This window comes from Bos grunniens, chromosome X (assembly GCF_055505025.1).
Source record: "Bos grunniens cultivar Pamir isolate PY7600 chromosome X, Bosgru_T2T1.0, whole genome shotgun sequence".
Taxonomy (NCBI): Eukaryota; Metazoa; Chordata; class Mammalia; order Artiodactyla; family Bovidae; genus Bos; species Bos grunniens.
Genome location: NC_141194.1, coordinates 20,315,135 through 20,339,784, shown reverse-complemented (window position 1 = coordinate 20,339,784; position 24,650 = coordinate 20,315,135). Strand labels below are relative to the sequence as shown.

Below are 24,650 nucleotides of genomic sequence, written 5' to 3'. Positions count from 1 at the left end.
CTCTCTCTGGAATCAGTGCTTCCTTATTACTCTCAAAGAGAATTTCATATGGATAATCTCCTGTCCAAACTTATCCCACACCTGTCACATGGGGAGTACATAGATTCTCTTGGTGTTCTCTGGGAGCCTCTTTTGTATTTTCAAAGGCCCCCCAAAAGGCTTGATTATTTGTTGGGTTTTGATTAAAAAAAAAACTGTTTATTTGGCTGCATTGAGTTTCCTCAGTTGCAGCACATGGGCTTAGTTGCCTGGTGGCATGTGGGTTCTCAGTTGCCTGACCAGGAATCAAACCCACATCCCCTGCCCTGGAAGGCAGATTCTTAACCACTGGACCACAAGGAAGTCCTCTTGGCTATTGATTTTAATAGCCAAGAGTATGGAGAAGGCAATGGCACCCCCCTCTAGTACTCTTGCCTGGAAAATCCCATGGACGGAGGAGCCTGGTGGGCTGCAGTCCATGGGGTCGCTAAGAGTCAGATACAACTGAGCGTCTTCACTTTCACTTTTCACTTTCATGCATTGGAGAGGGAAATGGCAACCCACTCCAGTGTTCTTGCCTGGAGAATCCCAGGGATGGGGGAGCCTGGTGGGCTGCCGTCTGTGGGGTCGCACAGAGTCGGACACGACTGAAGCAACTTAGCAGCAGCAGCAGCAGCCAAGAGTATTAATTCAATCCTGGCGACCAATGAGTGGAGCTTTTCAGTTTAGGAAATCTGAGTTCCCTACCTTTGTACTGCTTCTGCCATTTCGATTGTGATATTAGGTCTCCAGACACCAAAGCAGGAAGCGTGATCCCAACTCTAGTGTGTACTGGTGGTGGTACCTCAGGGAGCCCCATCCCCTTGTTTTACCCATATGGTGTGAGCTATTAGCAGCTTAGTTTCCTTTGACAAACTTATTCCATGTGACTTTTGATCTCCTTTACTTGGAAACTGATAAGATTACTTGGAAACCGATAAGATTACACTGCCCTTTTAGAGAAACGTAGGTGAGAACCTGAAGGTCAAATTAGGCCAAGTAGCCAGTGAAGGGAGGGAGGAGATGCTGGATGTGCTCCAAGGTCATTCTTGGGAGATGTTATCATCATGGACTTATCACAAGAGTCGGACAGTGAACAATATCATTCTAAAACTAAGATCATGGCATCTTGGTCCCATCACTTCATGACAAATAGATGGGGAAACAATGAAAACAGTGAGGAACTTTATCTCTTGGGCTACAGAATCACTGCAGATGGTGACTGCAGTGAAATTGAAAGACCCTTGCTCCTTGAAAGAAAAGCTATGACAAAACTAGACAGCATATTAAAAAGCAGAGGCATTACTTTGCCAACAAAGTCCATCTAGTCAAAGCTATGGTTTTTCCAGTGGTCATGTATGGATGTGAGAGTTGAACCATAAAGAAAGCTGAGCACTGAAGAATGGATGCTTTTGAACTGTGGTGTTGGAGAAGACTCTTGAGAGTCCCTTGGACTGCAAGGTTATCAAACCAGTCCATCCTAAAGGAAATCAGTCGTTAATATTCGTTGGAAGGAGTGGTGCTCAAGCTGAAGCTCCAATACTTTGGCCAACTGAGGCGAAGAACTAACTCAGTGGAAAAGAACCTGATGCTGGGGAAGATTGAAGGCAGGAGGAAAAGGGGATGACAGAGGATGAGATGGTTGGATGGCATCACCGACTTGATGGACATGAGTCTGAGCAAGCGAGTTGGTGAAGGACAGGGAAGCCTGGCGTACCGCAGTCGATGGCGTCACAAAGAGCTGGACACAACTGAGCGACTGAACTGAACTGATTGTTATTCTTGGCTCTCATTTGAACATCAGAACTCTGAATTCAGCATTATCATCTCCTATATCACAGATAAGGTGACCTCCTAAGCTGTCTGTCCTTGTTTACACAGTCTGTTCCAAGAAAGCCATCTTTTTGTAATTTTTTTTGATACTGTCACTCTGCAACATTTAGAGGTAAATGGAAGCCAGGCACTTTCTATAATATCCAAAAAAGAAGACTTCTTTTTGGAATAGGTCATAACCCACACTTTGTGCAGCTTCCTTTGATAAAAGTAAAGAGAAAGTTACTTTTTTCTTCTCCTTATACTGAGAACTGTCTTGGAGGTCTGTGCTTACTGTCTCTGGTGGGAAACCTCTAGAGAATGACTATAACTGGGTGGTTATTCTTCAGTCACCAAACATCTTGTGGTTGCTTCCAAAGTCTTAGAGGTGAAGTGTAGTATAATAATTAAAATGCTACATTCCCGAATACTGGGAAGTTCTGCCTCCTTCAAGCTGATGTCTGCTTGAGTTTTTTAAATCTAGTAGACGGTGTATACATGCAAGATTGACACAGTTTATCTCTTTTGCCTTTCCTATCTTCATGTACACATCCTCCTGGTAAATGCCCTCGATGGAGTCTCTAGAGAGAGAGGGGAAAGTGGAGAACAGCGTATGCTCACATGATATGTCATGTTGTAATGAGGCTTTAGAGCTCTGCAATATGGAAGAAATCCTTAACTGATGTGCTTACAGGACCTTAGAGTTTTTTTTTTTAATGACCTCAGATTGCCTGTTAGAGTCATCTGCCTCTCTGGGTGCTCTTACTCACTGCTTTCTTTTTAAGGGAATCTGAGTACACTCACTTTCATGGGGTTCTCATGTCAACCATGAAAGATACAGACCTTTTTTTCTGTATGTGGTGAAAGTGCAGTTCAGTTTCAAGTCACCTCTCTCTTTGTATATTCTGGCCTGTCATTTTCACCTTAGATTCTTGACTTCATTTGCATGAGTCAGACATTACTTCCTGTATCTCAATAACTGCAGAAAATACAAGTCAAGCTTGTGTCAGTCTTGGAAAACACAGCTGATGCTTCTGCAGGACAACTCTATCCCCAGCTTCTCTTCCCACTTGAGTGGATTTTTTTCTGTGAAGAGAATCCAAAATAATTGGCAAAAAAACTCCTGGAACTAATAAGAGTTTATAGCAAGATTATAGCAATGTCAAAAACCTGATACAACCTGACTTCAACACTTGTATAAAGCTATAATAATCAAAATAGTGTGGTATTGGTCAAAGAATAGGCAGATAGCAATGCAATGTAGCAGAGAACTCAGATAAGCCACAAAAATATTTGTGAACTGTTCTTTGACAGAGGAGCAAAGAATGGAGAAGAGATGGTCTTTTCCATAAATGGTGCTGGTAAAACTGGACATTCACATGAAAAAAGTGAATCTAGACACAGACTTTATATACCATAGAAAAATTAACTTAAAATGGATCACAGGCCTAAATGTAAAACTCCTAGAATACATAATACAATATAGAAGAAAACCTAAATGACCTTGGATATGATGGTGTCTTTTTAGATACAACACCAAAGGCATGATTCATGAAAGAAATAATTGATAAGCTGGATGTCATTAAAATTAGGAACTTCTGCTCTGTGAAAGACAATGTCAAGAGAATAAGAAGATAAGTCACAGAGTGGGAGAAAATATTTGTGGAAGATACATTGGATTAAAGACTATTATCATCAACAGATAAATGGATGAAGAAGATGTGGTACATATATACAATGGAATATTAATCAGTCATAAAAATGAACAAAATTGGGTCATTTGTAGTGATGTGGATGTACCTGGAGTCTGTCGTATAGAGTGAAGTAAGTAAGAAAGAAAAACAAATATCATATATTAACACATATATATGGAATCTAGACAAATGTTACTTATGAACCTATTTGCAGAGCAGGAATAGAAATGCAAACATAGGGAATGTACTTGTGGACACAGTGTGGGAAGGGGGAGGGTGAGACAAATTGAGAGAGTAGCATTGACATATTATACACTACCATATGTAAATAGCTAGCTAGTGGGAAGCTGCTGTATAGCACAGAGAGGCTCAGTGCTCTGTGATGACCTGGAGGGATGGGATGGGAATGGGTGGGAGGGAGGCTCAACAGTGGGGGGAGATATATGTATGTATACATATAGTTGATCCATGTTGTACAGCAGAAACTAATACAACATTGTAAAGCAGTTATACTCTAATCAAAAATAAATTTAAAAAATTTAAGAAATACATACAAAAATTCTTAAACCTCATTGATAGGAAAATAAACAACCCAATTAAAAAGTTGGTAAAGGATCTGAAAATATACTTCACCAAGAAAGATTTACAAACAGCAAGTAAGCATTTGAAAAGATATTCAACATCACATACTGTAATTAGATCAGATCAGTCGCTCAGTCATGTCTGACTCTTTGCGACCCCATGAATCGCAGCACGCCAGGCCTCCCTGTCCATCACCAACTCCCGGAGTTCACTCAGACTCACGTCCATCGATTCAGTGATGCCATCCAGCCATCTCATCCTCTGTCGTCCCCTTCTCCTCCTGCCCCCAATCCCTCCCAGCATCAGAGTCTTTTCCAATGAGTCAACTCTTCGCATGAGGTGGCCAAAGTACTGGAGTTTCAGCTTTAGCATCATTCCTTCCAAAGAAATCCCAGGGCTGATCTCCTTCAGAATGGACTGGTTGGATCTCCTTGCAGTCCAAGGGACTCTCAAGAGTCTTCTCCAACACCACAGTTCAAAATCATCAATTCTTTGGTGCTCAGCTTTCTTCACAGTCCAACTCTCACATCCATACATGACCACAGGAAAAACCATAGCCTTGACTAGACAGACCTTTGTTGGCAAAATAATGTCTCTGCTTTTGAACATGCTATCTAGGTTGGTCATAACTTTCCTTCCAAGGAGTAAGCGTCTTTTAATTTCATGGCTGCAGTCACTATCTGCAGTGATTTTGGAGCCCAGAAAAATAAAGTCTGACACTGTTTCCACTGTTTCTCCATCTCTTTCCCATGAAGTGGTGGGACCGGATGCCATGATCTTCGTTTTCTGAATGTTGAGCTTTAAGCCAACTTTTTCACTCTCTACTTTCACTTTCATCAAGAGGCTTTTTAGTTCCTCTTCACTTTCTGCCATAAGGGTGGTGTCATCTGCATATCTGAGGTTATTGATATTTCTCCCGGCAATCTTGATTCCAGTTTGTGTTTCTTCCAGTCCAGCATTTCTCATGATGTACTCTGCATATAAGTTAAATAAACAGGATGACAATATACAGCCTTGACAAACTCCTTTTCCTATTTGGAACCAGTCTGTTGTTCCATGTCCAGTTCTGTTGCTTCCTGACCTGCATACAAATTTCTCAAGAGGCAGATCAGGTGGTCTGGTATATTACGTATTGTAATACTGCACATCTCTTAGAATGGCCAAAATCTGGAACACTAACAGCACCAAATGCTGATGAGGATATGGAGCAGTAGGAACTCTGATTCACTAATGGTGGGAGTGTAAAGTGGTATAGCCACTTTGAAAGACAGGTTGGTAGTTTCTTACAAAACTAAATATATTCTTATCTTACAGGCACTCTGTCTGTTAGATCTAATCCCTTGAATCTTTATTGGTCACTTCCACTGTATAATCATAAGGCATTTGATTTAGGTCATCAGGAAGATCCCCTGAAGGAGGAAATGGCAACCTACTCCAGTATTCTTGCCTGAATCTGGTGGGCTATAGCCTGTAGGGTTGCAAAGAGGCGGACGTGACTGAAGTGACTTAACATAACACAGCATGTAACTGAATGACCTAATACTTTTCCCTACTTTCTTCAATTTAAGCCTGAATTTTGTAGTAAGGAGCTTATGATCTGATCAGACATACTTGTCATGCTCTACATGACATAGACACAACTCGAGGAAAAGTCTGGCAATAAAATTACATTTTATGTAGAATAGGAGCAAGCTGGGACTGAAGATACAATACTGATTTGCATGAAAACCAAGTCTTTTGAGTGTAAATTTAGGTGGAGTATGATCCTTGACCCATCCCTCTGATCACTTTATGAATGATTATCAAAATAGTGCAGTGACATGGTTTCAGAAGACATTTCATCTCTTTCTATATTGTCCCTTACACTTGTTCCTTGTATGTTAACAATTTTTGGATCAAATATCAAGAAGTTATTCATTACAAATTCATGTAACCAATAATCAGAGGAAAGTACTGAAAGAAGTAGAACAGAATGACTGTTAAAGTGAAAAATGTTTTCATGCAAAACTTAGCATTTCCACTAGATGGTAGCAAATGGTTACAGTTTATACCTCTACACTGCTTGTGTTATTTATAAAATGCTCAATTTTCTAAAATTAGACAATTCTCAAAAAGGAAAATTCTGTCTGAAATACTACTTCCTTTGGAAACGGTAGGACACAGTTGAGTTCAAATCTATAAAAGAAAGTTCCAGTAAAATTTGTGTTTCCTAATAAAGCAGTCTTTGTTGAAGTGGCAAGAAAACACCAGTTCTGGGCCTGGTTCTTGGTGATTTTCGACTCACAGTTGATAAAATTTTGCAGAAAAGTATGAATCCTTTATTGACTGTTTTCCTAATGTTATGCAAAGTGTATGCTTTAAATGACTTCCCTAGATTTCCATGGTGGACTATGAAGATGTTTGTGTTGAATAAAATTTGAAATTACAGAGAATGCTTAGAGAAGGTAAATTTGACAATGGAATAAAAATATAAATAAATATTTGAAAACAAGATTTTATCTGCTTTTGACCTATTTCCTACAAACTCTTTTTTTATTTAAAAATTTTTTTTAAATTTGAGGATAATTGCTTTACAATACTGTGTTGGTGTCTGCCATCCATTGACATGAATCAGCCATAGGTGTACATATATCCCTTCCCTCCTAAATCCCCCTCTCATCTCCCACTCCATCCCACCCCCTCTAGGTTGTTACAGAGCGCTAGGTTGAACTCCCTGTGTCACACGGCAAATTCCCACTTGCTATCTATTTTACATATGATAATGTTTATGTTTCCATACTATTCTCTCAATTTGTCCCACTTCTTTTCCCACTGTGTCCACAAGTCTGTTCTCTATGTCTGCGTCTCCACTGTTGCCCTGCAATGAGGTTTATCAGTATCATATTTCTAGATTCCATACATGTGTGTTAATGTGCAATATTTGTCTTTATGACTTACTTCACTCAGACTATGCCAAAGCCTTTGACTGTGTTGATCACAACAAACTGTGGAAAATTCTTAAAGAGATGGGAATACCAGACCACCTGACCTGCCTACTGAGAAATGTGTATGCAGGTTAAGAAGCAACAGTTAGAACTGGACATGGAACAAGAGACTCGTTCCAAATCAGGAAAGGAATACATCAAGGCTGTATATTGTCACCCTGCTTATTTAACTTATATGCAGAGTACATCATGAGAAATTCCGGGCTGGATAAGCACAAGCTGGAATCAAGATTGATGGGAGAAGTTATCAATAACCTCAGCTATGCAGATGACACCACCCTTATGGCAGAAAGTGAAGAGGAACTAAAGAGCCTCTTGATGAAAGTGAAAGAGGAGAGTGAAAAAGTTGGCTTAAAATTCAACATTCAGAAAACTAAGGTCATGGCATATGGTCCTATCACTTCATGGCAAATAGATGGGGAAACAATGGAAACAGTGACAGACTTTATTTTTCTGGGCTCCAAAATCACTGCAGATGGTGACTGTAGCCATGAACTTCAAAGACACTTGCTCCTTGGAAGAAAAGCTATGACCAACCTAGACAGCATATTAAAAAGCAGAGACATTACTTTGCCAACAAAGGTCCATCTAGTCAAAGCTATGGTTTTTCCAGTAGTCATGTATGGATATGAGAGTTGGACTATAAAGAAAGCTGAATGCTGAAGAATTGATGCTTTTAAACTGTGGTATTGGAGAAGACTCTTGAGAGTCCCTTGGACTGCAAGGAGATCCAACCAGTCCATCCTATAGGAAATCAGTCCTGAATATTCATTGGAAGGACTGATGCTGAAGCAGAAGCTCCAATACTTTGGTTACCTGATACAAAGAATTGACTCATTGGAAAAGACTCTGATTCTGGGAAAGATTGAAGGCAGGAGGAGAAGGGGATGACAGAGGATGAGATGGTTGGATAGCATCACCAATTCAATGGACATGAGTTTCAGCAAGCTCCAGGAGTTGGTGATGGACAGGGAAGCCTGGTGTACTGCAGTCCATGGTGTCACAAAGAGTAGGAAACGACTGAGTGACTGACTTGAACTCACTCAGTATAATAGGCTCTAGGTTCATCCATCTCATTAGGACTAATTTGAATGTGTTCTTTTTTTATAGCTGAGTAATACTCCATTGTATATATGTATCACAATTTCTGTATCCATTCATCTGATGATGGACATCTAGGTTGCTTCCATGTCCTAGGTATTGTAAAAAGTGCTGCAACAAACATTGGGATACATGTGTCTCTTTCAGTTATGTTTTTTCTCAGGGTATATGCCCGGTAGTAGAATCACTGGGTCGTATGGTAGTTCTATTCCTAGTTTTTTAAGGAACTAAAGTGACTTAGCAGCAGCAGCAGCATACTGTTTTCTATAGTGACTGTATCAATTTACATTTCCACCAACATTGCAAGAGGGTTCTCTTTTCTTCACATCCTCTCCCACATTTATTGTTTGTAGATTTTTTATGATGGCCATTCTGACTGGTGCAAGGTGATACCTCATTGTAGTTTTGATTTGCATTTCTCTAATAACAAGTGATGTTGAGCATCTTTTCATGTGTTTGTTGGCCATCTTTATGTCTTTGGTATTTCCTACAGACTCTTTATTGGTTTTGCCAAGCAGAATCTCCTGCAGATAGTCTGCTGTAGTGGTTCATGATTTAACTAAGGATAACCTAATTGAAAATGAACACTTCAAAGGAGGGGTAGAACTGAAGTAAATGAGTGGTATTTCATCATATGTATGTACCACAGTTTGTTTAACCATTCACCTGTTGAGAGGCATTTGAACTATTTTCAGTTTTTGGCTGTTAAAAAGAAGGCTGCTCTGAACATTGGTATACAGTTTTTGGCATGAACACAATTTCCATTCCTCTGGGATAAATACCCAGGATTGCAATTATTGAGTCATGTGGTAGTTACATGTTTAGTTTTAAAATACTCCATCAAAATTTCCCAGAGTGGCTGTACAATATTATACTTCCACAAGCAATGTGTGAGTGATCCAGTTTCTCCACATGCTTCTCAGCATTTGGCGTTGTCATTATTTTATATTTTAGCCATTATGCTAGATATGTAGTGATATTTCATTGTGAGTTTAATTTGAATTTCCCTAATAGATAATGATGTTGAACATATTTTCATGTGTTTATCATCTGTATATCCTCTTTATTGAATGGCTGTCAATTACTTTAGTCTGTTTTCTAATTGAATTGTTTATATTTTCATCCCTGAGTGTTCTTTCTATGTTATAGATGCTAGTCTTTTGTTAGATACATGGCTTTCAAATTCTTTATTGCAGTCTTCAGCTTGTCTTTTCATTCTCTTAACAGGTCTTTCAAAAAGGAAAGTTTTAAATTTTATGGGATCCATTTTACCAAATAAAATCTTTTACTAGATTTCCTATCTGAGATTTAGCTTGTGGAGGAACCTATGATAAGACAATAAGATTGCTATAAATCCATTATAATATTTAATTTGCAATGAACATGTCCCATTCTGGGCTAAAATAAAGCTTTAATAAAGGGAACAGTTTACCTGTATTCTTGTGAATAATAAAACTATTTATCTACATCTTTTATTCTTGTACTCTATCTCAAGTAGATTAAAACTTTTCTGAGGGTAAAGATTGTGTTCATTCATCTTGAATCCTCTTTGAAGTTAATTACAGTGTTTTAAAAAGCAGGTTCAACAAATACATTTTAACATTCCAGCAAGGTGTCGTGGCAGGACATAAAGAAGTAGAGTTTGGAATGTTGAGTTCAATGGGGTTGCCTGCAATGAAAAATTGGGCAAGTCACTTAACTTCTTTTAACTTCAGCTTCCTTACCTCACATTTTGGGTAACAGTACCAACTTCATAGGCTTGTTGTTGTTCAGTCACTAAATTGTGTCAGAGTCTTTGTGACCCCATGGACGCCAGACTCCCTTGTCCTCTACTATCTTCTGGAGTTTGGTCAAGTTTACGTCCGTTGAATTGATGATACTATGTGACCGTCTCATCCTCTGCTGCCTCCTTCTCCTTTTGCCTTCTCTCTTTCCCAGCATCAGGGTCTTTCCCAGCGAGTCAGTTCTTCATATCAGGTGGCCAAAGTATTGGAGTTTCAGCTTCAGCATCAATCCTTCCAATGAATATTTGGGATTGATTTCCTTTAGGATTGACTGGTTTGATCTCCATGCAGTCCAAGGCACTCTCAAGAGTCTTCTCCAGCACCACAGTTTCAAAAATCAGTTCTTCAGTGCTCAGCCTTCTTTATAGTCATAGTCTTGTAGTGCTATTCAAAGGAGACCAGTATATGTAAGGCACTGAGTAGAGTGTTTGATGTGTAGCAGACTGTGATTACATGATAACATGATGTATTATGTTTTATGATAAAATGATGTATTATGAACATGATTGTAGTTATAAGGATTTAAGCTTCATAAATCCTTGAGCAGGGTTTATAAGGACTCAGATTACAGGGGTTGAGTCTTTGAATAGATATTATGTATATGAACTGAACTACATATAAACTGCATGTATGGATTATTTTAAACCATACATCCAAAAAAAGCACAAAATTTTATTGATGCACACCATCACTTACACTACAGAATTCTTTAGTTTGGAAAGTACATCAAAGCCATTAAAAAAAATATAGTTTATGCAGTTAATGTTACAAGTTGAGAAATCCTTGAACCTGAACAAAGCTGTGACTGTTTATAAAATTTATTAATGCATAGAGGCAATAATAAAATAATTAAAACTGATTCAAAAATATTTATACATTTTATCACACATTGCATTTCTTCATAAGCATAAGGTAAAGTAGGAGCTGAATTAAATGTCTGTGGGTTAAGTGTAAGGTAAATTTAATCAAGTGCTGAATATCAAATTAACATAGAAAATTACAGAGCAAAACACAAATATTTTAAGTCAGTTAATGACTTAGCATTAGCTAAGAGATTTCATTTTACCTGTTTCAATTAACAATATATTTGCATTTTAGAAATTGCTTCTCTTATGTTGTTACAGTTAGCAATTTGTATCAACACAAGTTTCAGTTATATATATTCTTGTAATAATTTTAATTTTCAAGAGTTGCTGAATTTGATTTCATTGGTCTTAAATGCTTCTTGAGTTTTGTGATTAAATGAGTGTAATTGATTTCATTAATTGGATATTGAGGATAGTGGGAATATAGCTATTAATGGGCATATATAAATATGTTTACACAATTTATAAATATATTCCATTGGTTTTGAGAAACCCTGTGGAGAAACCTTCCTTTCAGTATAACTTTCTTAAATTTTATGAACTTGACCTCATAAAAGAGAGCAGGAATTAAAAACCTGAGTCAGACTCATAAAGAATTTATTTAAAATGAGATGAATTTTATATATAGCTTGACTGTTTTTCTTTTATAAAGCACTCTGAATATTAATTAGAATTTTTAGTCTTCAGGATTCACTGCACACTCTGATAAGGGTGTTATTGTTGCTGTTCAGTTGCTAAGTTGTATCTGACTCTGCAAGCCCATGGACTGAAGCACAACAGGCTTCCCTGTCCTCCACTAACTCCTGGAGTTTGCTCAAATGGTGTCCACTGAGTTGATGATGCCATCCAACCATCTTATCCTCTGCCACCCCCTTCTCCTTTTGCCTTTGATCTTTCCCAACATCAGAGTCATTTCCAATGAATCGGCTCTTCACATCAGGTGACCAGAGTTGGAATTCCAATGATGGTATAAGGTGTGTAATTCAAATGCTAAAAAACATTTAAGTGAAGTGGTTGCAGATTGGGGATTTTTCTTGGGAAAATGAGAAAAAGTAAGTAATTACATGAAAAGGTCCGTATGAGAATATATTTTCTTGAGGTGATGCTTCTCAGATGTAAGTGTGCATATGAATCGTCTGATAATCTTGATGCAAAATGTAGATTCTGATTCATTATGTCTGGGGTGAGGCCCAAGTTTCTTTATTTCTAACAACTCTCCCAGGAAAGGCTGATTTTTCTGGTTTGGGAAGCACATTTTGTTTCTAGTCCACTGTACCCTGTCTCTCTGAAAGCCATTTAAGGCAAGGTTTGCTGGCTATATCGGGCTTCCCTGGTAGCTCAGCTGGTAAAGAATCTGCCTGCAATACAGGAGATCCTGATTTGATTCCTGGCAGGAAGATCCACTGGAGAATGGATAGGCTACCCACTCCAGTATTCTTGGGCTTCCCTGGTGGCTCAGATGGTAAAGAATCCTCCTGCAATGTGGGAGACCTGGGTTTAGTCCCTGGGTTGGGAAGATCCCCTGGAGAAGGGAATGTCTACCCACTCCAGTATTCTTGCCTGGAGAATCCCCATGGACAGAGGAGCCTGGTAGGCTACAGTCCATGGGGTCACAAAGAGTTAGACATGACTGATATGTGTTGAAATGCATTACTGGTTATATAATGGCAAAGGAGGTTTATACTGGGAAGCAGCAGAGGTTCCCACACCACTGTACTTCTGTCCCAATGGTGTTTCACCCTGGGCTCAATTTCTAACTGTCATGGCCTGAGGATGGTAGTGGCTTCCGATTGGTCAGCAGCTCACAAGTACACCCAGCCTCCACTCTGAGAAACTGTATAAATCTACAGTGGGGACATTCTCTGCTCCCCTCCTGGCAAGAACCACTGCCAACTGTGGCCAGGCAGGGGAAAAGCTGGGAGATTTCTGTTTTGTCCCACCCTCAAATCCCCTGATCATGCCTGTGATGGGCCAAGCTCTACCAGAAACCAGAACAGAAGAGAGCCATGTGGTACATTCCAGGGAGATGGGTACAGGGCACAGCGAAGGAAGCAATGAGATGGAGAGGAAAGCAGAGACTGTTCAGCATACCCATAAAAAAAAGATTTATCTATTTATTTAATTTTGGCTGTCCTGGCTCTTTGTTGCTGCACAGGTGTTCTCTAGTTGCTGTGAGTAGGGGTGACTCTCTAGGTGTGGTGTGCAGGCTCCTCATTGTGGTGCCTTCTCTTGTTGCAGAGCACAGGCTCTTGGGCTCACGGGCTTCACTAGTTGTGGCTCATGGCCTCTAGAGCAAGGGCTCAGTAGTTAGGGTCACAGGCTTAGTTGTTCTGCCACATGTGGGATCTTCCCAGACCAGGGACTGAGCCTGTGTCTCCTGCATTGGTAGGCAGAATCTCAGTCATTGGACCACCAGGGAAGCCCTAAGCATACCCATTTAAAATACCTTTAATATTGGTCTCTTGTGGTATAGCAATACCATGTATTGGTTAGAGCAATATATATATATTTTTTTAATTTAATTTTATTTTTTAACTTTACATATTGTATTGGTTTTGCCATATATCAAAATGAATCCGCCACAGGTATACATGTGTTCCCCATCCTGAACCCTCCTCCCTCCTCCCTCCCCATACCATCCCTCTGGGTGGTCCCATTGCACCAGCCCCAAGCATCCAGTATCATACATCGAACCTGGACTGGTGACTTGTTTCATATATGATATTATACATATTTCAATGCCATTCTCCCAAATCATCCCACCCTCTCCCTCTCCCACAGAGTCCAAAAGACTGTTCTATACATCAGTGTCTCTTTTCCTATCTCGTATACAGGGTTATTGTTACCATCTTTCTAATTTCCATATATATGCGTTAGTATACTGTATTGGTGTTTTTCTTTCTGGCTTACTTCACTTTCACTTACTTTACTTTCACTCCAGTTTCATCCACCTCATTAGAACTGATTCAAATGTATTCTTTTTAATGGCTGAGTAATATTCCATTGTGTATATGTACCACAGCTTTCTTATCCATTCATCTGTAGAGCAATATTTTGTAAGGAGTGTATGAATCAGAGTAGGGGGAGGGGTTATCAGTGGGTATAAATATGAGCAAGTTCCTTAATTGGTTTTGCCTATTCTTAGCCCCAAGATATTTACTGTCATTGCCAAGTTGGGTCCAATCAAGAAACTCATTTAGGACATATCTCTAGGATCTCTGCAACTTTTATCTTAGGAAGACTACAATAGAATGATGAATACACTTGATTTAATGGAAACTATAAGCAAAGTAATATATAATGAATATGACATAATTATATGCAACCCCTGTAAATTAAATGAAGTACGTTCTGATATTACTTTCCAATTACTATCTAAAGGAAACTCTTTCTTATGAGTGACTGAAAGAATGGTCCCTGGTCTGTGAAGATCCAGATTTCTCTTCTTGCATGACCTACTTTTTTAGTTAGGATGTACTTTCTGCTGCCTGGAATGGAAATGGAAACTAAGAATGACATAAACAAGTTAAAAATTAATTATTCTTTTAGATAGTAGTCCCTGGCTAGTATGGCAACACTGGCCCACATGGTTGTATAGCACTCCAGTTCCCTTCTATCTTCTTGCTTCTCTGTCTCTCCTCTGTATTGTTTATGCAGTTCTAGATGGCTGGCCGTACTATTCATGTTCCAGACAGCAGAATAGAAGAAGCCATAGGAGGGAGGGATGGAACATATGCTCCTCCTTTTAAAAGTGAGAGCTGAAGTTTGAATATGTAACTTCTCTTCACGCCTTAATGGCCAAAACTTTATTACATGGCCATCAGTTCAGTTCAGTCACTCAGTCATGTCCAACTCTTTGCGACTCCATGGACAGCACCATGCCAGGCTTCCCTGTCCATCATCAACTCCCAGAGCCTACTCAAACTCATGTCCATTGAGTCGGTGATGCCATCCAGCCATCTCATCCTCTGTCATCCCCTTCTCCTCCTGCCTTCAATCTTTCCTAGCATCCAGGTCTTTTCCAATGAGTTGATTCTTTGTATCAGGTGGCCAAAGTATTGGAGTTTCAGCTTCAGCACCAGTCCTTCCAATGAATATTCAGGATTGATTTCCTTTAGGACTGATTGGTTGGATCTCCTTGCAGTCCAAGGGACTCTGTGGACTGAGAGAGTGAACTGTGTTCAGTTCCCAGTTCAAAAGCATCAATTCTTTGGCGCTCAGCTTTCTTTATAGTCCAACTCTCACATCCATACGTGACTACTGGAAAAACTATAGCTTTGACTAGATGGACCTTTGTTGGCAAAGTAATGTCTCTGCTTTTTAATATGCTGTCTAGGTTGGTCATAGCTTTTCTTCCAAGGAGCAAGCGTCTTTTAAGTTTATGGCTGCAGTCACCATCTACAGTGATTTTGGAGCCCCAAAATGTAAAGTCTGTTACTGTTTTCACTGTTTCTCCATCTATTTGCTGTGAAGTTATGGGACCAGTTGCCATGATCTTCGTTTTCTGAATTTTGAGTTTTAAGCCAACTTTTTCACTCTCCTCTTTCACTTTCATCTAGAAACTCTTTAGTTCCTCTTCACTTTCTGCCATAAGGGTGGTGTCATCTGCATAGCTGAGGTTATTGATATTTCTCCTGTCAATCTTGATTCCAGCTTGTGATTCATCCAGCCCAGCATTTCTCATGATGAACTCTGCATATAAGTTAAATAAGCAGGGTGACAATATACAGCCTTGACATATTCCTTTCCTGATTTGGAACAAGTCTGTTGTTCCATGTCCAGTTCTAACTGTTGCTTCTTGACCTGAATACAGATTTCTCAGTAGGCAGATAAGGTGATCTGGTATTCCCATCTCTTTAAGAATTTTCCAGTTTGTTGTAATTCACATAGTCAAAGGCTTTGGTGTAGTCAATAAAGCAAAAGTAGATGTTTTTCTGGAACTCTCTTGCTTTTTTTTGATGACCCAATGGATGTTGGCAATTTGATCGCTGGTTCCTCTGCCTTTCCTAAAGCCAGCTTGAACATCTGGAAGTTCACGGTTCACGTACTGTTGAAGCCTGGCTTAGAGAATTTTGAGCATTACTTTGCTAGCGTGTGAGATGAATGCAATTGTGTGGTACTTTGAATATTCTTTGGCATTGCCTTTTTTTTGAGATTGGAATTAAAACTGGCCTTTTCCAGTCCTGTGGCCACTGCTGAGTTTTCCAAATTTGCTGGCATATTTAGTGCAGCACTTTCACAGCATCATCTTTTAGGATTTGAAATAGCTCAACTGGAATTCCATCACCTCCACTAGCTTTGTTCATAGTGATGCTTCCTAAGGCCCACTGGACTTCACATTCCAGGATATTTGGCTCTAGGTGAGTGATCATACCATCGTGGTTATCTGGGTCATGAAAATCTTTTTCGTATAGTTCTTCTGTGAATTCTTGCCACCTCTTCTTAATATCTTCTGCTTCTGTTAGGTCCATACCATTTCTGTTCTTTATTGTGCTCATCTTTTCATGAAACGTCCTTTGCTATCTCTAATTTTAGCAACAAGAGAGGCTCAGAAATTCAACTTTTAGTTGAGCAGCCATAATCAGCATAAACATTCGATTATATCAAAATGGGTCACAGATCCAAATGTAGAATGCAAAACTAAAACTCCTAAGAGATAACGTAGGAGAAAATCTTATTGACAATGACATTTTAGGGTTTGGCAATAACATTTTAGATAAAACACCAAAGATACAATCTGTGAAAGAAAGAATTGATAAGCTGGTCTTCATTAAAATTAAAAATTTCTGCTCTGTGGCAGATACTGTGAAGAGAAAAAAAGAAAAGCCACAGACTAGGAAAAGTGTGTATTTTACATATTTTGTAAAAAAATATGGTAAAGGACTGTTATCAAAATATGCAAAGAACTGTTAAAACTGAACAATAAGAAAACAAACAGCTAGATTTAGAAATGAGCCAAAGGCCTTATGAATATCTCACCAAAGAAGGTATACAGATGGCAGGTAAGCATGTGAAAAGATGATCCATGTTATATGCCGTCAGAGAAATCCAAATTGAAACAACACTGCGATACCACTATACACCTATTAGAATAACCCAAGTCTGGAACACTGACAGTGTCAAAAACTCGTGAGGCTGTGGAGCAACAGGAACCCTCATTAACTGCTTATTGGAATGCAAAGTGGTACGTCATTTTGTATGACAATTTTATAGTTTCTTATAAAACTAAGCACACTCTTATCACACAATTTTGTAATTGTGTTCCTTGGTATTTATTCAGATAAAATGAAAATGTGTGTCTACACAAAAACCTGCACACAGATGTTCATAGCAACTTAATCCATAATTGCTGAAACATGGGAAACAACCAAGATGTTCTTCAGTGCGCGCATGCATGCTCAGTCGTGTCCAACTCTTTGCAACCCCATGGACTGTAGTCTGCCAGGTTCCTCTCTCTGTTTGATTTCCCAGGCAAGACTCCTGGAGCAGGTTGCCTTTTCCTTTTCCAGGGGATCTTCCCGACCCAAGGATCGAACCTGTATCTCCTGCATTGGCAGGCAAATTCTTTATCACTGAGCTAGGGAAGCCCTGTCCTTCAATAAGTGAGTGGATAAAATGTGGTACCTTCAAATGATGGAATATTGTTCAGTGCTAAAATGAAATAAGCTATCAAGTCATGAAAGATGTGGGGGAACCTTAAATGCATGTTTAATAACATGCATTATTAAACTGGAAATTATTCCAATTTGGAAAGGCTGCATATTGTATTATTATTCCATTCTGAAATGGTAAAACTATGACAGAATAAGGATCAGTGGTTGCCAGGGGTTAATGAGGAGGGTAGGCTGAATAGATAGGGTACAGAGGATTTTTAGAGCAGTAAAAATACCCTGTATGACACTAAATTGGTGGATATGTGTCAGTATACCTTTGTATAAACCTACAAAATGTAGAACACTAGGAGTAAACCATAATGTAAACTGTGGACATTGGGTGATAATAATGTGTAGGTTCTTCAATTGTAGCAAATGTACACTCTGATGGGACATGTTGATAATGGAAATACTGTACATCTGCGATCAGGGAATATAGGAGAAATCTTTGGACCTTCCCCACAATTTTGTTGTGAACCTGAAATTGCTCTAAAAAATATGACCTGTTAAAAAAATATTCGAGGGGAAAAGGCCATAGGTTAAGACAGGGCAACCTCAGAGGTCATCTAATTTAATTCATTCATTTTGCATTTGAAAAGAGTGAGGCCTGGAGAGGATGAATGACTTGCCTACATCACACAATCAATTACAGTATAACCAGAATTACTCTTGAGTGACTCAGGGGTCCTTTTGGGTGGACTTGAAAGAGAAATGTGACTCCACAGTTGAGCAGAATCTCTATCTGACAAGATTACAGCCCTGACACAGCTCTTGATCACTCTGGGAGTCTTGAGCAGGTTTCTGGGTATTTCCATGAAGTCCTCGTGGCCACTATTTTCACTTGGAGAACATGAGGCACAATGAGCCTTCTGTTATCTCAGGTTCCACAGATGGTAAGAAGCTAGCCAGAGCCTGAGTCTCTTGATTCCATTCCTCACTGCACCCCATCCCCCTCTTTCCAGAAAAGAGGCCTTCCCCATTCACTTAAATGTGTAATGTGGAATGGCCACTCAAGGCACAAGGTTCTAGATTATGCACTGGCAGCACCATAGACATGGCATCTCCCTGCAACCTTTTCTTGCACCACGATGCACAGCTTTCTTCCCTCTGCTTCTGGAACTTTGCGTGTATCAGTCATGGCCACTACTGAAAAAACCGTATTACATACAAGACAGGGAGAGTGGATGCTGGGGGCCAGCCAGTAGCCCTTCCCGCACTTGGGTTACTGTGATCTTCCCCTGTATCTTTTGCTCTTGTTGCCACATAGCTATCAGCCTTGGAAAGTCACCTACTTGTATCAAGGCTCTTGGCATTTGTGGGAAATGCTCTGTATTTGACCCACATTTAGGTTTTAAATGTTGTAATCTTTGTATTGCTAAAGAAATTAAAAAGTTTTGCTTCTTACCAATATTGTGCCTGTTGCTGTAACTTTTAAACTGGAAATTGTTTCTTGTTCTGTTTATAAGATCTGCAGCTGTTGTCCATTATTCACCCAAGCACCCTGTTTTCTAGTTTCTTCAGTCATATGCTACTGTTTTTATGTGTGACCAGCAATTTTGCTTCCTTGTATGAGGATGCTTTGGTTATTTCTTTGTTTATTCCTTCAGGAATATTTATTAAGTGTCTACTATGCCCTGAACAGAATATTAATTATTGGGTAGTGAACAGGACAAGAACAGTTTTTATGGTCTAGTGGGGGATAAAAAAATAAACATTATATAATATACATATGTATACATATATACACAAACCAGATGCACACACACATATATATATATACACACATGTGTAGATGAATATATACACTTCAGTATTAGAAATGATGCTAATTGCCTCAAATAGAATGGAGTTGGAGTAAATAATGGAGGTAAATATAATTTACTTTGTGTGGGAAGGTCAGGAACAGGATCCTTGAAGACATGACACTTAAGCTGGGGCATGAAAGGGATAAACTAGGGGAAGAGCGGAGAGAAGAGTAGGCTAGGCAGAGAGAATAGCATGGATTAAGGTTATGAATAGGTAAAGAGCTAAAAAAATTGGGAAAACTGAAAATAGTTGAGTTTTAAAGGAACAAAGTGGAGAGTGATGCAAGATAAGGTTAAAAAGGTTGGCACAAGCTTGAAATTCATGGAAGGCTATGGATGTCATTTTGGATTTTATTCTAAGTGGAGTGAGGATTTGAAGAATTTTAAGTTGGGAATAGTAAGATATAGGAGAAGAAAATAGCAACCCACTCCAGTGTTCTTGCCTGGAGAATCCCAGGGACTACGGAGCCTGGTGGGCTTCCATCTATGGGGTCGCACAGAGTTGGACACGACTGAAGCGACTTAGCAGCAACAGCAGCAGCAGCTTACGAATGGTATGGGGAGAGAGGTGGGAGGGGGGTTCAGGATTGGGAACACGTGTACACCCGTGGCGGATTCATGTTGATGTATGGCAAAACCAATACAATATTGTAAAGTAATTAGCTTCTAATTAAAATAAATAAATTTAAATTAAAAAAAATTCCTTTGACTGTCTTGTGGAAAGTGGATAGCAGGAAGGCCAGAGTGGAAGCAAGGAGACCCCCTCAGGGGCTACCAGAATCATCCAGAAGCATGATGGTTGCTTGATCTAGGGTGGTGCTAGTAGAGATGTGTTTGAGTCATATTTTGGAGGTAGGTTTAATGGGCTATGGCAATGGACTAAATATTGTAGATTAGGAAGGAGAAGGAATCAATATTGTCTGTCATTTCTAAGTTTATCTGTAGTATGGATGGTGGTGGCTTTTTCCAGGATGGGAAAGAGTGAAAGTGGAATAGATTTTGCAGAAAGATGAAGAGAAAGTTTTTAATTGGGTCTGGATCCAGATCACCTTATCTAATGGGTTAAAATCTATTTCTGGACACAGCACATCCAGAGTTTATTGTTAATCATAGTTCCTTGATTTTAAGATGCCATAAGTTTGAAGGTGCTTCATTGATTTAACATCAGCTTTTCATAAAGAAGAAAATGCTATCATATGAACTGTGCACACGGATGCAACACACATCTCAGTTGAACTGTTAGAATGTGTAAAATATATCTTAGATTTGAAGAAATTTAATATTTCAAGTGCACTGCCATGTAAAATATAATTGTAAATAAAGGATAATAATAAAGGGCAGACCTCCAGAAAATCCTTTCACAGCTTTCCAGAAATGGGTATCCAATTGTCTACTGGATATCTTTATGTGATTGTGTCATGAATACCTCAAGGTTCTGTGTGTTTGAAATGAAATTCACTCTTTCCCATTAATTAATCCCACATCTGTTTCTCTTCCTAAACCTCCTATTTTGATTAATGGCACCATCATCCTCTCAGTTTTTCTTTCATTTATTTATTCATCTATTTAACATGGACTTTTTGAGCTCTGATTAGCAGTTAGGTGCTTTATTCTCAAACCCCTTTTTATATCTGTTATCTTTCTGAGAGATTAAGGAGTTGTGGTAGCTTGGCCATGTGACTTGCTTTGGCCAAAGGGACAGTAGTAAATAGGATACAAGTGGAAGTTTAAAAAGTGCTTGCACAGTGGAGTTTGACTTCTCTCACTACTCTTGAGAACTTTGTGATTACCACTGTGGGAATAAACTTAGGCTGGCCTGCTAGGGGATGACAGTTATGTGACAAAATCTTCTTGTTACCCCAGAGTCAACAGCCAGACATGTGACTGGGGCCAGTCTAGATCATCTCACCCAGTCAAGCTGGACCAGACCAGAAGAACTGCCAGGACAGTTCATAGACGCATAATAAAATGTTAGTTTTAAACACTAAGCTGTGAAATGGTTTGTTATGTAACAAAATCTAACCCAAAAAGGAATGGTGGACTCTTTCCCTTAGTAACTCTGTAGGAGTGGGGTGGGTGAAGGAGTCTGGCTGCATGTCTGTGTTCTGACATCTACATTTTGACACCTCACATATGGAGAGTCCTATTCCAACATTGTATGATGTTAGATATTGGCTTCTCCAGTTTTACAGAAGGAAAAAAAGATCGTTATGTGGCTTGTCCAAGGCCACACAACTGTTAAGTTGGAGAGCTATGATTTGAACTCATTTCTTTTTGAATCCAAAGTCCTTGCTTGTTTCTATAATATCAAATTATTTATTTCTCAAATATTCCCTCAGATCTTCTGGATTAATGTTATGAACGATATAGTATGATTCCATATATGCTAAGATGTTTCCAAATAACTTTTATGTTTCTGTAAAACAAGCAAAGCAAAATCAAGCCTCCCAAATCAAGTCATATTGTATATTTTGTGTGGTCAAGAGACTCTTAGCTAGAGTAGTACTTAATACATTCCAGTTTCAAAACACTGGACGTATAATCTGCTTTTAATTAGATGGATGTATGTGTTTACATGTTCTTATATAAATAAACAGCTGTGCAGTGCATTGTAAGTACTTGAGATGATTACATTTTCACTTAAGGAAGAGTCCCTTCATTCTGTGCTTGCAGCCTCTTTACTTATTCTGTTATACTTCCATTTCATAGTCTTGCTCAGCCCTAAATAGGCTCATGCTGTGTTTCTCTTCTAGTTTCCTTTTCCCTTTGTGCAGCATCAATTACTACAGAGAATGAAGTAGATCCTGTAGGGTGTACAAGCACCTGCCTAGATAGAAATTTGGAGCCTAAAATACTTAAAATATAATTTATTGATACTATATTATCATAATTATAATAGCTTTAATTTTTAAAGTAAAAACTGTAGACCTTTAATTCTAAAAGGCAAAACATATAGTACACTGGTTTTTCCAATTTTGATTATTATTTATTAATATGTTCAATTACATATGTAGAGTCTAAGTTTTCAGTGGCCACAAACTTGAAGGTAGGGTGGGAACTGAAATTAGTCTCTATCTTAAACTTGATTTATAGCAGAAAATGTAATTTAGTCAGTTTTAGATACTCAGTCCCTCCTAGCTTTTTTTTTCTATGCCTTTTTCAAGTTAAAACTGAGTTTTCTATCATTCACTTTTCTCTATGAGCTCCTAATTCCATTCTACTTCTATTACAGAGTTTCATTTTAATATATATTTTTTTCTCTTTAGATGTCTGTTACTTCTCTGCAGAAATATACAAAAGTGAATAGTTTGAAAATTTTCCATGCCCTTCCTGGGGTTGAAAATGTTAAAACACTGCCTTGTGCATTAAATTAAATTTTGTTCACAGGCACTTCCCTTAAAGTCTTTTGCACACTTAATTCCATTTTGGCATCTGTTTCTGAGAGGACCCAGACTAACACGTCTATCTTTTACTTATTAACTCACACTAATCCTTTCTATAGTCTAGATATAAGCCCTTTGTTCGTTATATATATTACAAGTATCTTTTCCCAGTCTGAGGTTTGCCTTTTCACTCTTTTGCTGGTGTCCTTTGATGAACAGTTGTTCTGAATTTTAATGCAATATCACTTATTAATGGTTATTTTTAATGTCTGGTTTAAAAATATTATTGCATAATGCCTGGATCATGAAGAATCCTATCTTCTAGAAGACTTACTGTTTTTTTAAATTTCACATTTCAGTTCAGTTCAGTTCAGTTCAGTCGCTCAGTCGTGTCCGACTCTTTGTGACCCCATGAATTGCAGCATGCCAGGCCTCCCTGTCACATCACCAACTCTCGGAGTTCACTCAAACTCACGTCCATCGAGTCAGTGATGCCATTCAGCCATCTCATCCTCTGTCGTCCCCTTCTCCTCCTGCCCCCAATCCCTCCCAGCATCAGAGTCTTTTCCAATGAGTCAACTCTTCACATGAGGTGGCCAAAGTACTGGAGTTTCAGCTTTAGCATCATTCCTTCCAAGGCAGGTTGTCTATCTTCAGGGTCCACCTGCGTCCACTCAAGTTGGACGAGAGCCTCAGCAAGGATGCCCTGGCAAGGAAGCTTGCGGCCCTCACTCCAGGCTTCACGGGTGCTGATATTTCTAAAGTTTGCAACGAAGCCGCCCTGATTGCCGCCTGCCACCTAAACCCCTCTGTCGGGGAAAAGCACTTCCAACAGGCCATCGAGAGGGTCATTGGAGGCCTTGAGAAGAAGACACAGGTCCTGCAGCCTGGCGAGAAGATGATGGTGGCCTACCATGAGGCTGGCCATGCGGTGGTGGGCTGGTTCCTGGAACACGCAGACCCCCTGCTCAATGTGTCCATCGTCCCCTGGGGCAAGGGGCTCGGCCATGCCCAGTGCCTGCCCAGGGAGCAGTACCTGTACACACGGGAGCAGCTCTTTGACCGCATGTGTGCCATGCTGGGCGGCCACGTGGCTGAGCAGCTGTTCTTCGGGCGGGTCACCACGGGGGCCCAGGACGACCTGAGGAAGGTCACCCAGAGCGCCTATGCCCAGACTGTGCAGTTCGGGATGAGCGAGAAGCTGGGCCGGGTGTCCTTCGATTTCCCGCGGCCAGGCGAGGCGCTGGTGGAGAAACCGTTCAGCGAGGCCACGGCCCAGCTCATAGATGAGGAGGTGCGGCGGCTTATCAGCTCCACGCATGCGCGCACCCTGGACCTGCTCACGTGCTGCCGCGAGCAGGTGGACAAGGTGGGCAGGCGGCTGCTGGAGAAGGAGGTGCTGGAGCGGGCCGACATGGTGGAGCTGCTCGGGCCGCGGCCGTTCGCCAAGAAGATCACCTATGAGGAGCTCATGGATGGCACTGGCAGCCTGGAGGAGGACACGGCCCTTCCCGAGGGTCTGCAGGCTGGCGTCTGGGGCCCACTGCAGGAGAGCCCAGCCTAGTGCCTCCGCCTGGAGAGCAGCCTCTGGGACCCCCAGGAAGCAAATTAAAGCACATGTAACCTGAAGCAATGGCACCCCACTCCAGTACTCTTGCCTGGAAAATCCCACGGACGGAGGAGATGCACGGTGGGGTGCAGTCCATGGGGTCGCTAAGAGTTGGACACGACTGAGCGACTTCACTTTCACTTTTCACTTTCACACATTGGAGAAGGAAATGGCAAGCCACTCCAGTGTTCTTGCCTGGAGAATCCCAGGGACGGGGGAGCCTGGTGGGCTGCCGTCTATGGGGTCGCATAGAGTCGGACACGACTGAAGTGACTTAGCAGCTTCCAAAGAACACCCAGGGCTGATCTCCTTTAGAATGGACTGGTTGGATCTCCTTGCAGTCCAAGGGACTCTCAAGA

The 24,650-nt window shown here is 40.1% G+C and overlaps 1 pseudogene; it reads left to right on the top strand.

The window, feature by feature from the left end:
• Nucleotides 1–19,355: 19,355 nt before the first annotated feature.
• On the top strand, nucleotides 19,356–24,246 carry LOC147339900 (mitochondrial inner membrane m-AAA protease component AFG3L1 pseudogene; annotated as a pseudogene).
• Nucleotides 24,247–24,650: the final 404 nt, after the last annotated feature.